The following is a 22219-nucleotide window of genomic DNA, read 5'->3' on the forward strand; positions in this document are numbered from 1 at the left end:
AGAATGGTCATATACATTGATACATATTGGTCAACATTGGGTCCAACACCCAACACCCCGAGCTGATACCTGGAGCTATGGCAGAAAAACTACCCGTGTTTAAAGCCGGAAGAAGATAGCAGCATACACTGTGTAATGACTGTTCCTGGCACTGCAGCTCAGATCACGTTCACTTCAATAGGAACTGAGCCGTAGGACCCGAGAACTGGCACTACACAGTGTAGAGCTGTGCTGTTCCACCTTAGTAAACTGTGCACTTCCAGCAATCTTCATTTCTCTACAAGATTTGGGGACAGGACTTTGTTTCTACACAGGAAGTGGGGGCGGGTCTTTGTCTCTACACAGGAAGTGGGGTGGGTCTTTGTCTCTACACAGGAAGTGGGGCAAGTCTTTGTCTCTACACAGGAAGTGGGGTGGGTTTTTGTCTCTACACAGGAAGTGGGGGTGGGTCTTTGTCTGTTCACAGGAAGTGGAGGTGGGTATTTGTCTCTTCACAGGAAGTGGGGGCGGGTCTTTGTCTCTATACAGGAAGTGGGAGTGGATCTTTGTCTCTCTACCCAGGAAGTGGAGGAGGGTCTTTGTCTCTACCCAGGAAGTGGAGGAGGGTCTTTGTCTCTACCCAGGAAGTGGTGGAGAGTCTTTGTCTCTACCCAGGAAGTGGAGGAGAGTCTTTGTCTCTACCCAGGAAGTGGTGGAAAGTCTTTGTCTTTACCCAGGACATGGTGGAGAGTCTTTGTCTCTACACAGGAAGTGGAGGTGGGTCTTTGTCTCTACCCAGGAAGTGGTGGAGAGTCTTTGTCTCAACCCAGGAAGTGGATGAGAGTCTTTGTCTCTACCCAGGAAGTGGTGGAGAGTCTTTGTCTCTACCCAGGAAGTGGTGGAGTCTTTGTCTCTACACAGGAAGTGGAGGTGGGTCTTTGTCTCTACACAGGAAGTGGAAGTGGGTTTTTGTCTCTACACAGGAAGTGGAGATGGGTTTTTGTCTCTACACAGGAAATGGAGGTGGGTCTTTGTCTGTGTACGGGAAGTGAGGGTGGGTCTTTGTCTCTTCACAAGAAGGGGAGGTGGGTCTTTGTCTCTACACAGGAAGTGTTGGTGGGTCTTCATCTGTATACAGGAAGTGGAGGTGGGTCTTTATCTCTACACAGGAAGTAGGGCGGCTCTTTGTTTTTCCACAGGAAAAGGGACAAGTCTTTGAATCTCCAGAGGAAGAGGGGCACATCTTTGCCTCTACACAGGAAGTAAGGCGGGTCTTTGTCTCTCCACAAGAAGAGGGAGAGTTCTTTACCTGTACACAGGAAGTAAGTTGGGTCTTTACCTGTACACAGGAAGTAGGTTGGGTCTTTACCTGTACACAGGAAGTAGGTTGGGTCTTTACCTGTACACAGGAAGTAGGTTGGGTCTTTACCTGTACACAGGAAGTAGGTTGGGTCTTTGCCTCTCCACAGGAAGTAGGTTGGGTCTTTACCTGTACACAGGAAGTAGGTTGGGTCTTTACCTGTACACAGGAAGTAGGTTGGGTCTTTACCTGTACACAGGAAGTAGGTTGGGTCTTTACCTGTACACAGGAAGTAGGTTGGGTCTTTACCTGTACACAGGAAGTAGGTTGGGTCTTTGCCTCTCCACAGGAAGTAGGGGTTGTTCTTTGTGTCTACACTGACAGAGGGGGCAGATCTTTGTCTCTCCACAGGAAGTGAGGAAGATTTTTGTCTCTTCAAAGAAAGTGGGGGCAGGTCTTCATTTCTATATGGAAAGTAGGGTGGGTCTTTGCCTCTCCACATTAAGTGAGGGTGGATATTTGTTCTCTACAGGAAGTAGGGCAGGTCTTTGTTTCTATACAGAAAGTTAGGGTAGATCTTTATTCCTCTACATGAAGAAGAGGCAAGTCTTTGTTTCTACTCAGGAAGCGGGGATGGGTATTTGCCTCCAAACAAGAAGTGGGGGTTTGTCTCTTACTCTCTACTGGAAGTAGGAGTGGGAATTTGTCTTTCTACAGGAAGAGGGGGCAGATCATTGTTTAAATACATGCAGTGGGGGTGGGTCTTTGCCTTTACACACAATTTGGAGGTTGGTCTTTATCATTACACAGGATGTGAGGGGGTGTCTTTCTTTCTCTATAGGAACTGGGGGTGAATATTTATGTATCTAAAGGAAGAGGGGGTCATGTTCTTATTTCTGTACAAAAGGAATGTGGGTGGGTCATTGTCTCTATAAAGGAAGTGAGGGTGGATCTTTGTTTCTCTACAGGAAGTGAGGGTGGATCATTGTGTCTCTACAGGTAGTGAAGGTGGATCTTTGTTTCTCTACAGGTAGTGAGGGTGGATCTTCGTGTCTCTACAGGTAGTGAAGGTGGATCTTTGTTTCTCTACAGGTAGTGAGGGTGGATCTTTGTTTCTCTACAGGAAGTGAGGGTGGATCTTTGTCTCTCTACAGGAAGTGAGGGTGGATCCTTGTTTCTCTATAGGAAGTGAGGGTGGATCTTTGTTTCTCTACAGGAAGTATGGGTGGATCTTTGTTTCTCTACAGGAAGTGGGGGTGGATATTTGTCTCTCCACAGGAAGTGAGGGTGGATCTTTATTTCGCTACAGGAAGCGGGGGTGGATCTTTGTCTCTCTACAGGAAGTGGGGGTGGATCTTTGTTTCTCTACAGGAAGTGAGGGTGGATCTTTGTTTCTTTACAGGAAGTGGGGTGGATCTTTTTTTCTTTATAGGAAGTGAGGGTGGATCTTTTTTTCTTTATAGGAAGTGAGGGTGGATCTTTGTCTCTCTACAGGAAGTGAGGGTGGATCTTTGTTTCTCTACAGGAAGTGAGGGTGGATCTTTGTTTCTCTACAGGAAGTGAGGGTGGATCTTTGTTCCCCTGACTATTAAGCTGCACCCAGGCATAACAGAGAGTTGGGCTTTCATACTAGGGCAACAAACCACTAAACTATAATAAAATCAATGCATGATGGTGTGGCGCCCCTGACCTGGTCAGGCACCACTGAGTACTGCACCCATGCTGGGGACAGTACAATACAGGTAATCCAGAAGGCTGACAGGGGTGTGGAACACAGGCGCATAGTGATCAGGTCTCACACATGTACCCATGAGAGGACCCCTGGGGATCCCAGGAGGGGGCAAAGCCCTGACCTTCACTGGAATAGTGGAGGGGGCCAAAAGCCTCCATCTCCTCTCAAGGGGTGTGGTAAGAGAGTCTGGTTGCTAGGTGGCGTAGGCAAGAACAGGAGAGGAGGAGCAGTGAGTCAGTTAGAGCAGAGAACTCCAGAGGGCTCAGTGAGGAGCAGACCTGTGGGGCTGTTGCTGTCTAACAGCGCCCGCGCAGTGGCTACTGACGGGGGAGAACGGTCAACTAGGAGTGCTACCTGAAAGCCAGCTTCAGCTAGAGAGAAAGCACGGAGTGGGAAGTAAGGAGACTGCTAGAGAGCACCAGGCCCAACCGGGCGGCAGATCCCGAAGCGAAGATAGATCCAGCTTTCTTCTGCTAAACCTGCCGGTGTGGGGCTCTCAAAGCCCACACCACAACACCACAAAAGCCGCAGCCACGTAACCGCAGTGAGGGCTCATAGGTCACAGGAGGCAAGCAGCTGGAGTGGCCTGGTCCGGGGAACAAGCAAACGGCAAACAAAAGGGGGAGAGAGGCTGCAGCATCTTCCCTGGGTGACCCCCATAGGGACTCAAAGTCGGGGTCACCCCAAACCACCAAGGGCTAAGGAAGGCGAGTCAGTAGTCACCCTCATAAAGTCAGCCTGAAGGATACCTGGTTCCCATCTGGTTCATCCCAGCTACGCCCGGGCTACTCACCCTGCCATCAAATGTGAGTAAAGCCCTTGAAAGACATTCTGCCTGTGTGGAGTTATTCTGCGCCTTGTGGTACTACGCACCTACATCGGGCCCTGGGGCTTACCTCACTCTCAGGAGGCTATTCCAACTAACTGCACACACCATCAGCCCCAGGCGACCCTCAACCTGCAGTGGCGGTCCCTACTGACCGCAATACTGAGAGTGGCGTCACGACAAGAAGAAGATTTCCTACCTGTGACCAGATCCAGCTACGTGGAGTCCCTGAAGGTAATGCACCGACACTACACCTGTGGGGCTTCACATCTGGCGTCACGAACAGGATAAGGACTAGACCTGTTCAGACAGGTGACCATGTGCCTGGGCGGTCCGCTTGAAAAATTGGAAGCGCCGCCATATTGCCACCATGAAAAGCGCGCTGAAAAACAACAGCAGCCCGCGCTGGAAGAAGTTACCGCCCACGAAGAGGTGTGGCTACCCAGAGATCCCTTGCAGAGTTCTGACCTTGCCAGCTATGAGAGTGGAAGCGTCCAGAGACGTCGGGACAGAAAGGAAGCCACAAGCCTGCTGCTGGGAGAGGAGCTGCTGAAAGAGGCAGAGCAGAAACTGAACAGCTTGCTATCAGAGGCAACGGCGAGTCCACAGCTGGAGAGTCGTGCAGAAGAGGGCGCAGAAGAAATGGCGTCTGACCGCAGAAATCCAGAACCGGGCTCCGCTGCCTGGTGGTATCGGGAGCTGGCCCAGTTCTGCGACCGACTGGAGACCCGGGTCGTGGAGCAGATCCGGGAAGAACGAATGGAAATGCTGGAGATGACCGCGGCGGTTCGGGCCTATGAAAGGAGAGCCGCGCGCCGAGTGCCAGACAGGACGGCGATGACACAGACCCCGATGCTGCCACCGGTGGGTGAGTCGAGTGATGCCCCGGCCAGCGCAAGTGCCCCGACCCCTGCTGCCACGCCCGCGGTCCCCGAAGAGGCGTCCGGTGCGGCGACGCTGAAGCAGGCCGCAGCCACGCCAGGTGCGGCCTTCCAAGCAACGGCGGCCGCAGCGATGCCCTGCTCGGCCCACCAAGACCCGGTCCCTGCAGCAACGCCCAGTCCGGCCCGCAAAGAACCGGCTGCCACCGCGACCCTCATCCGCGCCGCAGGCGTAACGCTGACCCAGGCCGCCGCCCTGCTAGGCCCGGCCCGCCGAGACCCCACCGCCGCAGCAACGCTCGTCCGCGCCGCAAGTGAGGTGCTGAACCAGGCCGCAGCCACGCCAGGCGCGGCCCGCCAAGCCCCGGCCGCCGCAGCGATGCCCTGCTCGGCCCACCAAGACCCGGTCCCTGCAGCGACGCCCAGCCCAGCATGCACAGATCCCATCGCAGCTGCGACGCCGATCCAGGCCGCCGCCATACAGGGCGCGGCCCGCCAAGACCAGGCCGCCGCCATACAGGGCGCGGCCCGCAAAGAGATTGCATCACCATTTTCCCCGGCCTGCAAGGCCAGAGCAGACACCGCTCCCCAGTCCAAAGAGGTCCCTGCTAGGAAGACCCTGATAGGAGAGGACCCCGAATACTGGAAGCTGAAGGCTGATCTAGAGGCCCAGTTCCCACAAGAGATGGTGGATCGGTATCTGCTCCCTCCGCACACCCCCAAGAGGATTCCAGCAACCCCTGCAGCAACCACGCCAAAGAGTCCCCCGCCTGGGCCTGCTGAAGAAAGCCCATCCCCAGCACTGCCACCAAAGGAGTGCCAAGAAGAACTAAGGGGGAGAGGAGGCCAGGAAGCTGAGGAGCTGACTCCGGAGCCACCGGCAGTGGAGCAATACTCAGAGCCGGAGATGTTACCCTATTCCCGTTGGGATGAGGAGGACTTGACACCGTCTGCTGATGAAGACCAGCCCAGAAACCTCACCTGGGGCCCTGCAGGCATTGAGGTAACAGCCCAGCAGAACCCAGCCCGCAAGACCAGGCGTCGCAACAGAACAACGCTGTCCCCTGCACCACAGTCTCCAGAGCAGAGAGAAGTCACAGCCAGAGACCTACAGGAGAAAAGGTTCCTGAGAAGAGCCAAAGCCCAGGTCAGAGGACCCCTTTGCAGAGGAGTAGTGGAGGATTTCAACTTGAAAAGCGGATACGGCTTTATTGTAGCCCCTGGTATCAAAGAAGGGATATTTGTCAATCGGAGAGACGTCAGCGCTCATCTGCCTAGAGGACACCCTGGCAGAAACCTAAAGATGGGGGATTCAGTACAATTCACTATGCATGAAGGCGAAAGAGGACTGTACGCGCTTGACGTAGCACTATGCACCAGCAAACCTTACAGCCACCCCATGCTACAAGAAAGAAAAGACAGAGATAAAGACACAGATGAAGATCAAGAAAGAAAAGACAAGGAACCTACAGATGAAACTACCACAGACGACGATAAAGAGCAGGAAAGCAGCAGGTGCCACCGCCATACAGGCTCAAGCCCTGGTAAAGAGGAGTAAAGTAAAGTAAAGAAAGAAGTACAGAAGTTAAAGTTTTGAAAAGTTTTGTTTTGCAACGTTCACGTTTAAGCATGTGCCCACAAAAACTATTGTGAGAAAACCATAAACCTTAAGGCTATGAACTGGCTATAGCCACAAACTCTCGCAGTGTAAATAGTTACACCAAAGGGCACCACCACCACCAGAGTCAGCCTGTTTAGGGGCTTGGCTCGTCTGCAACCAGGAGGAGCCCGTCCGTATATAGGGCCTTGGCTCACCTGCAACCAGAGAGCACGCCTGTTTATGGGGCCTTGGCTCACCACCACAAAGAGGGTACCTGGTCAGCACCAACTGTGGAGGCCGCCTCTGCATCCTGCCAGAAGAGGCTGAAGGCGCGGATCCACCAGGCCAGGTATACCCTGAAACCACCAGCCCATGTAAGCCGCCTCTACATCCTGCCAGAAGTGGCTGAAGCCGCGGCCAACGTGAAAGGGTTTTGGGTGGGTTAACGGACTTGTGGGTGGAGGGTGGTGATGTATGGTACCTGGTGCTTTTAAATGTTTTACATGTTTTAATGTTTTATGCATTTTAAAATGTTGTCTTGCAGCCCGAGGACGTGCTGGTGATAACTAAGGGGGAATGTGGCGCCCCTGACCTGGTCAGGCACCACTGAGTACTGCACCCATGCTGGGGACAGTACAATACAGGTAATCCAGAAGGCTGACAGGGGTGTGGAACACAGGCGCATAGTGATCAGGTCTCACACATGTACCCATGAGAGGACCCCTGGGGATCCCAGGAGGGGGCAAAGCCCTGACCTTCACTGGAATAGTGGAGGGGGCCAAAAGCCTCCATCTCCTCTCAAGGGGTGTGGTAAGAGAGTCTGGTTGCTAGGTGGCGTAGGCAAGAACAGGAGAGGAGGAGCAGTGAGTCAGTTAGAGCAGAGAACTCCAGAGGGCTCAGTGAGGAGCAGACCTGTGGGGCTGTTGCTGTCTAACAGCGCCCGCGCAGTGGCTACTGACGGGGGAGAACGGTCAACTAGGAGTGCTACCTGAAAGCCAGCTTCAGCTAGAGAGAAAGCACGGAGTGGGAAGTAAGGAGACTGCTAGAGAGCACCAGGCCCAACCGGGCGGCAGATCCCGAAGCGAAGATAGATCCAGCTTTCTTCTGCTAAACCTGCCGGTGTGGGGCTCTCAAAGCCCACGCCACAACACCACAAAAGCCGCAGCCACGTAACCGCAGTGAGGGCCCATAGGTCATAGGAGGCAAGAAGCTGGAGTGGCCTGGTCCGGGGAACAAGCAAACGGCAAACAAAAGGGGGAGAGAGGCTGCAGCATCTTCCCTGGGTGACCCCCTAGGGACTCAAAGTCGGGGTCACCCCAAACCACCAAGGGCTAAGGAAGGCGAGTCAGTAGTCACCCTCATAAAGTCAGCCTGAAGGATACCTGGTTCCCATCTGGTTCATCCCAGCTACGCCCGGGACACTCACCCTGCCATCAACTGTGAGTAAAGCCCTTGAAAGACAGTTCTGCCTGTGTGAGTCATTCTGCGACTTGTGGTACTACAAACCTACACCGGGCCCTGGGGCTTGCCTCACTCTCAGGAGGCTATTCCAACTAACTGCACACACCATCAGCCCCAGGCGACCCTCAACCTGCAGTGGCGGTCCCTACTGGCCGCAATACTGAGAGTGGCGTCACGATCAAAAACAGAAGATTCCCTACCTGCGACCAGCACCAGCTACGTGGAGTCCCTGAAGGTATGCACCGATACAACACCTGCGGGGCTTCACAATGGCAAGTGAGGGAAATAGCATTCCAACACCAATAGTGCTGACAGAATGCTGATGAAAATGAATTGCCACTTCAAATGAAATAGATGACAAGTTACATAGCATAAGAATTGGGACAGTTCGTGGACATATTAGACTATATATGCACCAAATGCAGTTTTATCAGGTTGTGGACAGCAAGGACTGATAGGTATTGAATTGTAGCATGCCTCTCTATTGCATTCCTGTATTTTTTCCATTTAGGCAATGTCATAATCATTTTTTTTTATGCAATTTGTTCTTCTCACAAACGGCAAAAAAAAAAATTAAAGGTAAGAAGAACACGAGTGAGAAAATCTTTATCCCAAGATGACACTTTAAAAATAACATGGATTTCAATGATTCATAAATGAAGAATAAAAAGTTTTTGACAAAGTTTTCCAGCTTTTTATTTCGGATGATAGTGCAGCTTTGTACTTGGTGTTAAAATATGGCCCGATGCAATTGCCTGGGCAGATAAACTTGACTCTTGAGTGCTTGCCGCAGCTTTTTTGTGCTTTTGATAGATACAGTTGCTGCTGTTTGGATTCCTCTGACATCTCGGGAAAATAAAAGCTATTTGCTTTAGATTTCTCAGTCGCCTCAATTCTCACTCAACGGTGTCTGCTACACTTGGTTACAGCTTAGCTTCACCTGCTTCAAAGATGCTGACATAGCCGAGCCAAAGAAATGTGAAGCGGGCAGCTTAGGGAAACACAGAGATAGGACGCTAGATTGGAATTCACCAACTGTGGAGCCAGATAACAGCAGAAATATCAACTTATCAACGCTTATCAAGCAAGAGGACACATATCTGCTGATCTTCATGTAGATCAAGCCCACACAATACTGAGCTGGGCAAATGCCCAGTGTCCTAATGTCGCACCCCAAGGCTATGGGGTACTCGGTTTCGCTGGGGAAGTGTCACGGGTCTAATGGCCGGCGCCCAGTTCCGTGACCGTGGGGGTCGCTTTTAAAAATGGGTATTTACAGGGATATTTAATGAAGTTTTTGCCGTGACGACACTGGCGGGTTGCGGCTATATGGCTGAAGCCGCTGCTGCACAGTCTCTCACTGCTGGGGCTGGTGTTGGTGGCCGCCTGGATGTTGTGGCCCCCCGCAAGTAGGGCGAGGCCCCAGGGAATTGATGATGGTGCAGCGCAGAAAGAAGGTAGGCCACACAAGGGATTGCAGTGTACCTGGTTCTTTACTCACTGAGGTGTTGCTTGCACCTCGATGCAGGCTGGTCCTCACTACTGGTCCCCTTAGTTCCAGTGCCGGTGTGGTGACCTGGTGGCTTCCTTCCCCTGCACCTGTCTCTGGTTGGTGGGTCCCCATGGCTTGGAGCATCTGGGGGTCCCCTCCTGGCTGTCTTTCAGTCTTACGGGCCATTAACACACTGCGACATCGCCAGCGATATATCGTCAGGGTCACGGTGTTTGTGACGCACATCCGGCGTCGTTAGCAATATCGCAGCGTGTGACAGGCAGGAGCAACCTTAAACGATCGCAAAAGAGACAAAAATCGTTGGTATTGGAGAGGTCGTTCATTTACCAAAAATCGTTGTCTGGTAAGTAGCGATGTTGTTCCTTGTTACTGCGGCACCACACATCGCTATATGTGACACCACAGGAACGACGAACATCTCCTTACCTCCGTCCACCGGCAATGAGGAATGAAGGAGGTGGGCGGGATGTTCGTCCTGCTCATCTACGCCCCTCCTCTACTATTGGACGGCTGCCGTGTGACGTCGCTGTGACGCCGCACGAACCGCCCCCTTAGAAATGAGGCGGATCCCCGGGCAGAGCGACGTCGCAGAGCACGTAAGTCCGTGTGACGGGTGTTAGCAATGTTGTGCGCCACGGGCAGCGATTTGTCCGTGTCGCACAACCGACGGGGGCAGGTACGCTCGCTAGCGATATCGGTACCGATATCGCAGCGTGTAAAGTACCCTTTAGTCTGCACGGCAGGTAACTTGAACCCTGTTGGGACCGGTCTCTGTTCTCGCTCCCAGGTTCTCCCGTCGTTACTGTGTCCCGGACTTTACAGTCGTGAGGTCCTGGATAGTCCCCTCTCCGTGCAGATTTGATCAGGTCTGCCTGGAGAGTTTTCCTGACCTAGGCCTCTGTACCCTGTCGGTGCTATGGTTCAGAGAGTACTCCACTGTACTCCTTCGGCAACCACATGCCTGAGCCCTCAGGTCACCGTTACACTCTCCCGTCAGTTATGTCTGTCAACATTCACCTCCACTTACTGACTGTCTGACCCCGCCTCCCTGGTTGTCATCTAGTGGACTGGATCGGTTCCACTCCTAAGTGGCCACCCATTGCGTCCAACCCTAGCCCATCACCAATTTCTGTGGCGAGGACGGGGATTAAAATGAATGTTCTGTGTTACCGACATTGGTCTTCTGGGTCCCTGGGGGTAGGCCATGCATCTTTGACAGGATGCAGTTCCCTGTAGCTCCTGATGACTCAGGGGCGCTACACTAATATCGTAAGGACACGGAAACTGCCTCCCTTGTTTCCTGACATGCCTTATCTTTACAAACAATGGAACCCCTAAATTACAAATAACTCTTTTGGACGGGGACTTTTGGCTAGTAGATACCTTTGGAACTGTGACACTCAGTGGCTAGGGGCAAAAGTTATTGCTTGCTTGGGGAGACTTGTGGGGCAAGCAATATTTCCTAGAAAAAAGGTAAGGAAGAAAGCTAGCTCTCTAGTGCCACCTATTGAAAGAAGCCATTCTCCATAGCAGTTGGAAAAAGGCCATATTGCATAAATTAAAGGGGTTGTCCACTAGTCGGGCGACCCCTTCTCAATCACCAAGTTTTCCCTTGTTAAAATAAGGTTTATACTCACCTCCGATGCCGGAATAATTCCAACAGTGAGGCTCATGTTACATTGCTATGTCATGTGAGCTCTGAGCCCAATCAGCATTAGCTTTACTCTTCCCACCTGCGGACATATCAATTATCAATAAGAAGTGCATCCAGCCACAGCTATGACATCCTATTTTTCTTCAAATTGTCCATAGGAGGGGAGTGTGAAGCCAGCACTGATTGTGCACAGGGCTCGCATGATGTAAGAACATCATGTGAGCCCCAGGAGAGCAAGTGCTGACACCGCTGGAATGGCACCAACATCCATAGTGAGTATAAGTGTTATTTTAATAGGAAAAACATGATTGGGGTTGTCCAAGTAGAAGACAATCCCTTTAATAAAGTGAAATTATACTGTCGCGGGCGGGGAGGAGGGTGTCAGCACACTACGCTCACCCCTTCTGCTCGGGTCCGGTGGCTGCTGCTCAGTGGTGGCTCGAGCGGTGGGCCGGATCCCGGGGGTTTCTCGAGCGGCGCTCCTCGCCCGTGAGTGAAAGGGGTTTGTTGGGTGTGGGAATTGTTTATTGTCCGTGACGCCACCCACGGTTGTGGTGATTTCACCACCGCTGCTCTATACGGGGATCCCGGGGATGGTGATGCGGCGCAGCCAGGTGTTGTGTTGCCCCTCCGTGGGTAGGGGTTGGTGATCCCGGGGCCCGGTGATGGTTTGGGAGGTGCAGGGCCTGGTGGGCGCAGGGACGCGGGGGCAGCGCTGTGCCTTGCGGCACTGTGGTACTCACTCAGCCTGAGACGTTGACACAGTTTTTACGGTAAACCAAACGGCTGGTAAGACGGTCCCACGGACGGCTGCACTTGCTCTCCCAGTAGGTGACGGTGATGTCCCTCTTCCTTGCACCTTTGTTTACTTGTTGGTTGCGATGGGTCCCCACCGGTAACCCGCTCCCCAGCTTCAAGCTGGACCGGAGGAGCTCTACTCTTTGCCCGCAGGCGCTGGCCCTGAGAAACTGGTGCCTTGGCGGTGGCGGTGTCTCTCCTACACTGGCTGGGCTGTTGCCTTCAATCGGGACTTGGTTGTTGGGGGATCTACGTCCCCTTCACTGACGGATTCGGCAAATTATGGCGACTCCTAGCCTTGCCGGGGTCCGAGAGGCCCCTGCCCTGGTGCTGACTGTCCTTCGGAACACTGCTCCAGACCGCCGGGCACACAGCCTCCGGGGTCCTTCCAGGAACTTCCAAACGGTCCCCCTCCAGACAGTCACCGCCGTTGCTGACCTTGCTGACCTGTCCTGCACACAGCTGGACTACTTCAGGCTTTTGCACACTCTTTCTGTTCTGTCACCACTCTCGCTTTCCTCCTTTACCACATTACTTCCTTAACTTCTCTTAGCTGTTCTTTACTCGAGCCCTGCCTGGGCTAATCTTGTTGTTTACTCTCTCATGTCCCTCACTGGACTCACTGCCTGGTTTCTCCCGCCTCCAGAACTGTGAACTCCTCGGTGGGCGGAGCCAACCGCCTGGCCCACCCCCTGGTGTGAATCATCAGTCTCTGGAGGAAGGCAACAAGGATTTTTGGTTAGCTTAGATGTTCCTACCTGGGATGTAGGGTGTGGTGGTGTGTGACCTGTGTCCCCTGGCTTGCCCAGGGCGACACAATACTACACAGTGCAGAGAAGCAGTTGGCAAGGTCCTGGATGGGAGATATGTGTCACTGAGGTGGTTAGCCTCAGTGATATAAGACCCAGAGATGAAGACTCCACTACAGATAATACTGAAAGGTTTGTTTTAATGGGCCAAGACTTTTGGGTTCATGGTTTAGGAGTGACCAGAAGAGCTGGGTGGGACTGGCTGCTCTAATGCCTCCGGTCTGTTACGTTTATATGGACAGTTCTCACCTTACCATCTAGACCATGCACTTTAAACAGGTTTTTTCTTTTTGGCAATGGTGAAGTAATGCACTTTCTTTTGCAGCAGCAGACTGGTTCAGCTGGCGGCAGTTAAGCAATTGCCAGCCGGGATTTAAGCCCTCTGCAGCCCTCTGCTACCTGGACTTGTTGCTGGTTATTCATTCAGTTGGAGCTAGCCAGGGAACAGAGTGGACGTATCTTACTGCTGCTGCTATTCTGTGATTATTGTAAGTGTTTTTTTCTACCTCCTTTTTCATCGTACCCTTACTCTTATTCCTTGGTGCAGGTTATTGGTGTGTACATGTTTTTGTTTACCCCCATCAGTTCCTGTGTTTGTGGATTGTTGTGCCCCATCTGGGTCAATCCCCTGAGTGGTGGAAACTTAATATTTAGGGTCTGTACAGGAGACAGGGCTACATTGGATGCTCCATCCTGACTACCTCTAAGTCTACTGTGGCGCCCCTGACCTGGTCAGGCACCACTGAGTACTGCACCCATGCTGGGGACAGTACAATACAGGTAATCCAGAAGGCTGACCGAGGTGTGACTACACAGGCGCATAGTGATCAGGTCTCACACATGTACCTATGGGAGGACCCCTGGGGATCCCAGGAGGGGGAAAAGCCTTCACCTTCACTGGAAGAGTGGAGGGGGCCAAAAGCCTCCATCTCCTCTCAAGGGGTGTGGTAAGAGAGCCTGGTTGCTAGGTGGCGTAGGCAAGAACAGGAGAGGAGGAGCAGTGAGCCGGTTCAGTGCAGAGTCCAGGGAGCTCCGAGAGGAGCTGACCCCTACCCCTGGGGCTGTTGCAGTCTGACAGCGCCCGCGCAGTGGCTACCGACGGGGGAGAACGGTCACCTAGGAGTGCTACCCGAAACCCGTCTCCAGCTAAAGAGAGAGCACAGAGTGGGAAGTAAGGAGACTGCTAGGGAGTACCAGGCCCAAACGGGCGGCAGATCCCGGAGCGGGGATAGATCCACCTTTCCTTGCTAAACCTGCCGGTGTGGGGCCCTTAAAGCCCACACCACAACACCTAAAAGCCGCAGCCACGTAGCCACAGTTAGGGCCCATAGTTCACAGGAGGCAAGCAGCTGGAGTGATCTGGCCCAGGCAACAAGCAAACGGCAAACGAAGGGGAGAGAGGCTTCAGCAACTTCCCTGGGTGACCCCCATAGGGACTAAAAGTCGGGGTTACCCCAAACCACCAAGGGCTAAGGAAGGCGAGTTGGTAGTCACCATCAGAAGTCAGCCTGAAGGATACCTGGTTCCAGCCTGGTTCATCCCAGCTACGCCCGGGTTACTCACCCTGCCATCAACTGTGAGTAAAACCCCTAAAAGACATCCTGCTTGTGTGGAGTTATTCTGCGCCTTGTGGTTCTACACACCTACACAGGGCCCTGGGGCTTGCCTCACTCTCAGGAGGCTATCCCAACTGACTGCACACACCATCAGCCCCAGGCGACCCTCAACCTGCAGTGGCGGTCACCACTGACCGCAATTCTGAGAGTGGCGTCACGACAAATAGAAGATTTCCTACCTGTGACAGGATCCAGCAGAGTGGAGTCCCTGAAGGTAATGCACCGACACAGCGTTCTCGGGGCTTCACATCTGGCGTCACGAACAGGATAAGGACTAGACCTGTCCAGACAGGTGACCATGTGCCTGGGCGGTCCGCTTGAAAAATTGGAAGCGCCGCCATATTGCCACCATGAAAAGCGCGCTGAAAAACAACAGCAGCCCGCTCTGGGAGAAGTTACCGCCCACGAAGAGGTGTGGCTACCCAGAGATCCCCTGCAGAGTTCTGACCTCGCTTGTGAAGAGAGCGGAAGCGTCCAGAGACGGCGGAACGGAAAAGAAGCCAGCAGCTTGTTGTTAGAGAAAATGGCGTCTGAATGCAGAGACCCAGAGCCAGGCTCCGCTGCCTGGTGGTGTCGGGAGCTCGCCGAGTTCTGCGATCAACTGGAGGCCAGGGTCGGAAGGCTGATCAGAGAGGGACGTGCGGAGTTCCTGGGAATGACCGCGGCGGTTCAGGCCTATGAAGAGAGAGCCGCGCGCCGAGTGCCAGATCGGGCGGTGACGACTCAGACCCCGATGCTGCCACCGATGGGTGAGTCCAGTGATGCCCCTGCCAGCGCGAGTGCCCCGACCCCTGCTGCCACGTCCGCGGTCCCTGAAGAGGCGTCCGGCGCGGCGACGCTGAAGCAGGCCGCAGCCACGCCAGGTGCAGCCCGCCAAGCTCAGGCCGCCGCAGCGATGCCCTGCTCGGCCCACCAAGACCCGGTCCCTGCAGCGACGCCCAGTCCGGCCCGCAGAGAACCGGCTGCCACCGCGACCCTCATCCGCGCCGCAGGTGTGACGCTGACCCAGGCCGCCGCCATGCTAGGCCCGGCCCGCCGAGACCCTACCGCAGCCGCAACGCTCGTCCGCGCCGCAAGTGAGGTGCTGAACCAGGCCGCAGCCCCGTCAGGTGCGGCCCGCCAAGCCCAGATCGCTGCAGCGACGCCCAGCCCAGCCTGCAAAGACCCCATCGCAGCTGCGACGCCGATCCAAGCTGCGCCAGAAACGCCCATCCAGGCCGCCGCCATGCCAGGCGCGGCCCGCCAAGACCAGGCCGCCGCCATATCGGGCGCGGCCCGCCAAGAAAAGACAGACGTACCATTGTTTACCCCGGCCTGCAAGGCCAGAGCAGACACCGCTCCCCAGTCTAAGGAAGTCCCTGCTAGGAAGTCCCTGGTAGGTGAGGACCCCGCATACTGGCAGCTGAAGGCTGACCTGGAGGCCAAGTTCCCACAGGAGATGGTGGACCGGTACATGCTCCCTCCGCATACCCCCAAGACGACTCCTGCAGCAATCATGCCAAAGAGTCCCCCGCCTGGGCCGGCTGAGGAGCACCCATCCCCAGCACTGCCACCACCGGAGTGCTCAGAAGAACTAAGGGGGAGGGGAGGCCAGGAAGCTGAGGAGCTGACTCAGGAGCCACCAGCAGTGGATCCATGCCCAGAGCCGGAGATGTTGCCATATTCCCGCTGGGATGAGGAAGACCTAACACCGTCTGCTGAAGAAGATCTACCCAAAAACCTCACCTGGGAGCTTGTAAGCTGTACCTCGCAGAATCCAGCCCGCAAGACACGGCGCCGTAATAGAACCCAGTCTTTCCCTGCACCGCAGTCTCCAGAACAGAAAGATGAAATAACGGCCAGAGACCTAGAGGAGAAACGGTTCCTGAGAAGAGCCAAAGCCCAGGTCAGAGGACCCCTTTGTCGAGGAGTAGTCGAAGATTTCAGCCTAAAATCAGGATACGGCTTCATAGTAGCACCTGGTATGAAAGAAGGCATTTTTGTCAACAGAAGAGACGTTAGAGCTCATTTGCCCAGAGGACATCCTGGAAGAAACCTAAGAATGGGAGACACAGTGCAATTTACAATGCATCAAGGAGAAAGAGGCTGGTATGCGCTAGATGTAACGCCATGTCCTAAAGAAAAAGAAACAGACAGAGATAGAGAAAGAACAGACAAAGAACCCACTGATGAGACCACTACAGACGAAGAAAGAGGTCAAGAAAGCAGCAGGTGCCGCAGCCCTACAGGCCCAAGCCCTGGTGAGGAGGAATCTGCATAAAGTAAAGTAAGAAGTACAACAAGTTACTGTTTTGACCAGTTTGAAAGTTTGCAACGTTACTGTTTAAGAGATGTGCCCACATAAACTAATGTGAGAAATGAACCTTAAGGCTATGAACTGGCTATAGCCACAAACTCTCGCAGTGTAAATAGTTACACCAGAGGGCACCACCACCACCAGAGTCAGCCTGTTTAGGGGCTTGGCTCGTCTGCAACCAGGGAGCACGTCCGTATATAGGGCCTTGGCTTACCTGCAACCAGAGAGCATGCCTGTTTATGGGGCCTGGCTCTCCACCACAAAGAGGGTACCTGGTCAGCACCAACTGTGAAGGCCGCCTCTGGATCCTGCCAGAAGTGGCTGAAGGCGCGGCTTCACCAGGCCAGGTATACCCTGAAAACCACCAGACCCTGGAAGCCGCCTCTACATCCTGCCAGAAGTGGCTGAAGGCGCGGCCAACAGGAGAGGCAGATTGGAGGAAAGGTCTGGGGAAACGGATGGCCCAGACCTGGTTACCAAAAGGACCGGTGACCTGCCTCCTGAAAGGGTTTGGGTGGGTTAACGGACTTGTGGGTGGAGGGTGGTGATGTATGGTACCTGGTGGTTTTAAATGTTTTACCATGTTTTTACTGTTTTATGCATTTTAAAATGTTGTCTTGCAGCCCGAGGACGTGCTGGTGATAACTAAGGGGGAATGTGGCGCCCCTGACCTGGTCAGGCACCACTGAGTACTGCACCCATGCTGGGGACAGTACAATACAGGTAATCCAGAAGGCTGACCGAGGTGTGACTACACAGGCGCATAGTGATCAGGTCTCACACATGTACCTATGGGAGGACCCCTGGGGATCCCAGGAGGGGGAAAAGCCTTCACCTTCACTGGAAGAGTGGAGGGGGCCAAAAGCCTCCATCTCCTCTCAAGGGGTGTGGTAAGAGAGCCTGGTTGCTAGGTGGCGTAGGCAAGAACAGGAGAGGAGGAGCAGTGAGCCGGTTCAGTGCAGAGTCCAGGGAGCTCCGAGAGGAGCTGACCCCTACCCCTGGGGCTGTTGCAGTCTGACAGCGCCCGCGCAGTGGCTACCGACGGGGGAGAACGGTCACCTAGGAGTGCTACCCGAAACCCGTCTCCAGCTAAAGAGAGAGCACAGAGTGGGAAGTAAGGAGACTGCTAGGGAGTACCAGGCCCAAACGGGCGGCAGATCCCGGAGCGGGGATAGATCCACCTTTCCTTGCTAAACCTGCCGGTGTGGGGCCCTTAAAGCCCACACCACAACACCTAAAAGCCGCAGCCACGTAGCCACAGTTAGGGCCCATAGTTCACAGGAGGCAAGCAGCTGGAGTGATCTGGCCCAGGCAACAAGCAAACGGCAAACGAAGGGGAGAGAGGCTTCAGCAACTTCCCTGGGTGACCCCCATAGGGACTAAAAGTCGGGGTTACCCCAAACCACCAAGGGCTAAGGAAGGCGAGTTGGTAGTCACCATCAGAAGTCAGCCTGAAGGATACCTGGTTCCAGCCTGGTTCATCCCAGCTACGCCCGGGTTACTCACCCTGCCATCAACTGTGAGTAAAACCCCTGAAAGACATCCTGCTTGTGTGGAGTTATTCTGCGCCTTGTGGTTCTACACACCTACACAGGGCCCTGGGGCTTGCCTCACTCTCAGCGTTCTCGGGGCTTCACACTACCATCAGAATAACGGACAGCACAAGGTCCCCAGATTTAGGGTCAGTTTAGTAGTTTCAGTTCTATCCATGGTATCCCGTTACACAGTCAAAGTGTCATGATCTAGGTATGTATGTTATTAATTCACCCAGCTCCAGCCTGGTCATGTCAGGGGTTAAAGGGAACCTGTCATCAGAAATTTAGCTATAAAGCTAAAAGTTCCCCCCTCTGCAGCTCCTGGGCTGCATTCTAGGAAGCTTCCTATAGATTTTGTGTCACCTTTTATCCCAAAATAAACACTTTATAAACTGGTACCTTTTCGTATGTAAATTTCTTAATTTTCCATGTGGGCGGGCTGCCTGATGTACGTTGCTGTTCCTCCATCATATTGACGCCGCCCCCGAACGCTGAATTTGAAAGTTCAGGACACCGCCCCTGGGTGCCCGTGGTCCAGCGCATGCGCTGTTCCACTGTAGCGGTGCCGTGCACTGTGTGCACGTGCGACCGCTGTGACGCTTTGCGCGGGCACGAGGTTATGGGCGGCGCTGTTAGTGTCATCAGTAAGTGCCGCCCATAACCTCGTGACCTCGTGCTGAGCATGATGGGAAGGAGGGGACGTCCGGGCATCATTCCTCCAGCGCTTGCGCATAACGCTGGAGGAATAGGGGAAAGTGCGGTCACGAGGTTATGGGCGGCACTTACTGATGACACTAACAGCGCCGCCCATAACCTCGTGCCCGCGCAAAGCGTCACAGCGGTCGCACGTGCACACAGTGCACGGCACAGCTACAGTGGAACAGCGCATGCGCTGGACCACGGGCACCCAGGGGCGGTGTCCTGAACTTTCAAATTCAGCGTTCGGGGGCGGCGTCAATATGATGGAGGAACAGCAACGTACATCAGACAGCCCGCCCACATGGAAAATTAAGAAATTTACATACGAAAAGGTACCAGTTTATAAAGTGTTTATTTTGGGATAAAAGGTGACACAAAATCTATAGGAAGCTTCCTAGAATGCAGCCCAGGAGCTGCAGAGGGGGGAACTTTTAGCTTTATAGCTAAATTTCTGATGACAGGTTCCCTTTAACTCCTCCCTGCCTAACTCTGGTTTCCAGGACACTATATCCTGGTGCTGCAACTCCGGTTCAGTGCCACTGATAGTTTATGCTCTGCAGTGTGTGTTTCTGGCTCTGGTGAGTTACCTGATCTGTCCTGCCTCCCAGCTACCTTGTTCTGACCCGTACTCTCCTCCATTCATCCGTCTATCTCCGCTCCTGTCCACTGTGTATCCTTCCCTGTCTGTCCTTTCCTGATCCTGACCTGTTTGTCCTCCTCCCTTGTTTGTACTTGGACTTCCTGGCATCTGACCTGTATCCACGTTCCTGACTATGGCATCCGTCTCTCCCTTCTCCTATATCTGTGACTTCCCGGCTTCCGACCCTTGGCGATCACCTGACCACGATTTGACTAACCCTGTACTATTGTTGACACCTGCTGCTAACCTGGTTTACTGGCTACTCTACTGCCCTCTGGTGGTTTACCTGCTAACTGCACTCTGAAGCTACACTGCTAGTAGCTTCAGCGTCTCCCTTAGTACAGTGTGACACAAGGTTTTGGTGGGGCTGAGCTGCCTCAGTATTGTCTAAAATGAGAGATGGAATCACCTCTGGACATGCTCTGCAGAGTTTGTTACTGGCTCTGGTAAGTTACCTGATCTGTCCTGCCTCCCAGCTACCTTGTTCTGACCCGTACTCTCCACTGTTCGTCCCTCTATCCCAGTCCCTGACTACCCGCTCCTGTCTACTGTGTACCCTTCCCTGTCTGTCTTTTCCCGGTCCCAACCTGTTTTTCCTTCTCCCTTGTTTGTACTTGGACTTCCTGGCATCTGACCTGTATCCACGTTCCTGACTATGGCATCCGTCTCTCTCCCTTCTGCTATATTCGTGACTTCCCGGCTTCTGACCACGATTTGACTAACCCTGTACTATTGTCAAGACCTCCTGCTGCTGACCTGGTTTACTGACTACTCTACTGCCCTCTGGTGGTTTCCCTGCTAACTGGACTCTGAAGCTACACTACTTGTAGCTTCAGTGTCTCCCTTTGTACAGTGTGACACATAGTTTTGGTGGGGTTATTTCAGTAGTCTAAAATTAGAGATTGAATACCCTCTGGTGTGAGCTGGAAGAAGACAACACTGGAAAAGATCTAAAGGTTGCTTTACACGAGACGACGGATCGTGCGATAGATCGTCGGGGTCACGGTTTTTGTGATGCATATCCGGCATCACTTGCGACGTCGGGCTGTGTGACACCTCTGAGCGACGCAGTATCATTCACAAATCGTGAGTCGTGTACTCGTCGCTCGGTTTCATAATCTCGTTTAATTACAATGGCGCCGGTTGCTCATCGTTCCCGGGGTAGCACACATTGCTCCGTGTGACACCCCGGGAACGATGAACAGCAGCTTACCTCCGTCCCGCGGCACCCGTTGGCTATGCAGAAAGAAGGAGGTGGGCGGGATGTTTACGTCCCGCTCATCTCCGCCCCTCCGCTTCTATTGGCCGGCCACTGTGACGTCGCTGTGACGCCGAACGTCCCTCCCCATTGAGGAAGAGGATGTTCGCCGCCCACAGCGACGTCGCACAGCAGGTAAGTGCGGGTGACGGGGGTTAACGACTTTGTGCGCCACAGGCAACTAATTGCCCGTGACGCACATACGACAGGGGCGGGTACGATCGCTCGTGAAATTGCACGATAGATCGTACTGCGTAAAGCAGGCTTTAGGTTGCTGCTCACCATAGCGCACCAAAATGATGGCCCTCGATTAGGAAATCATTTTTATACCCAGTTGAGGGTCGTTCAACACAAAAAATAAAAAGTAAACTCATTTAAATAATTAATAACTTTTCCATAAACCTCATGTTCCCCTCCTAGTAGAAGATTTGTGAAGTGATGTGCTGAAATTCTTCCTTTGAGCCCAAAAGTGAGATTTGCTTATTGAACCAAGCCGTGAGAGCTTCTTCTCATCTCCAACGAGCGTTTTCCCTTATTTCTAATCATCTATATGCATACAGTACACATGTTAATGATAAAGAATCACGCATCTGTGAGCTAAACCCTAAAGCAAACTCATTCCCGGAGTGCCAAGCCACCGTTCTGCTCACGGGACTGGTTAATTGATGCGCTGGATCTTCCGGTTCCACCAGAAGACTTGGCTAATTTACACGGCTTCCTTCCTGCAGGACAACTCCGACCTTATTAATACATTGTGCATGAATAGAAATACAGGCAAAATAGCCAAATACACAAGTGCAAGCAGGTTTAGCAAAAACTGTCACCGAGGAACAAGTGGATTAAATTTAATGGTTCAGGCAAAAAATAAATCTGTGCTTATTCTTTCACAGTTTGATTCCCAAATGGAGGATCACTTCTTCATATTTATAGAATATCCTCCTGTAAAGTGGTCAGAGACTACGAGCGGATGCATAAGAATTCTCTGCCGTCCAGCACACCGGACACACCGACGCTTCATGTCCTCTCTCGGGCACATGTAAATGCCTATGGTGGCACGCACGGTTATTTCCGGATTAACTCCATAACACAATGTTGAAAACTATAGAATATGCAACAATTTCTTTAGTTATGGTGCTTTGAAAAAGTATTCATACCCTTAGAACTTTTCCACATTTTTCACTTTCACTCCCAAAAACGTAAATGTATTTTATTGGGATTTTATGTGATATTAAACACTAAGTAGCAAGTATTTGTTTTCTAAATAGTTGAAGAATATATGTGACGCCCTAGCAAAACCAGGTAGTCACAGTTAGGCCCCTGCATAACACCTTCCCTCATTAGGCAACACACAGCCGACCTGAAACCCTAGTCACCCCCCCTTAGGGAAAGATAGACACACCAGTGGGCGTGACCAGGCGGTTAAGACAAGCCCACCCAGGGGTCTAGACAGCCCAGGGTGGGAAAACAAGCAGATTAGCTTTGAGTTCAAGTTGGAGAGGACTGTGGGCTGGAGCTAAGTGTAGCTCCAGCAGAGAAGTCCAAATTGAACGGTACCAGGGTAGGAGCCCTGGTGCCTCTGGCTAGGTGGCAGACGGTGGTCTCCATCAGCAGGAGACAGGAAG

The sequence above is a fragment of the Anomaloglossus baeobatrachus genome, chromosome 11 (genome assembly GCF_048569485.1).
Source record: "Anomaloglossus baeobatrachus isolate aAnoBae1 chromosome 11, aAnoBae1.hap1, whole genome shotgun sequence".
NCBI lineage: Eukaryota > Metazoa > Chordata > Amphibia > Anura > Aromobatidae > Anomaloglossus > Anomaloglossus baeobatrachus.